Consider the following 324-nt stretch of genomic DNA (forward strand, 5'->3'; position numbering starts at 1 on the left):
AGCCGTTGCCTTCGGGGTGGGGGACGCCCCTCCCCACGTCCCTGAGCGGTGGCCGAAAGGACCCACCTGAACGTTCGCGCCTGTAAAGGGTCTCCCGGGGCGGCACATCCCGACCCGACCCGTCGGCAGGAGCCCACGTGCGGCGCCCGGAGGTGACACGCGGGTCCCGTGGCACAGGCAGGCGGAGCGCCTCCCGCGACGCCGGCGGGTTTAATAACATCAAGCCTCCGGGTCAGTTTTGCTCCCAGATTTGAGGCGGGGGAAGGAGACGGCCGCGTGCCGCGGGATCAGTCACACCCGCGTGTGAACACCCCCCCCCCCCCC

This window comes from Athene cunicularia, assembly GCF_003259725.1.
Source record: "Athene cunicularia isolate RWA chromosome 20 unlocalized genomic scaffold, athCun1 chr20_part2, whole genome shotgun sequence".
Taxonomy (NCBI): domain Eukaryota; kingdom Metazoa; phylum Chordata; class Aves; order Strigiformes; family Strigidae; genus Athene; species Athene cunicularia.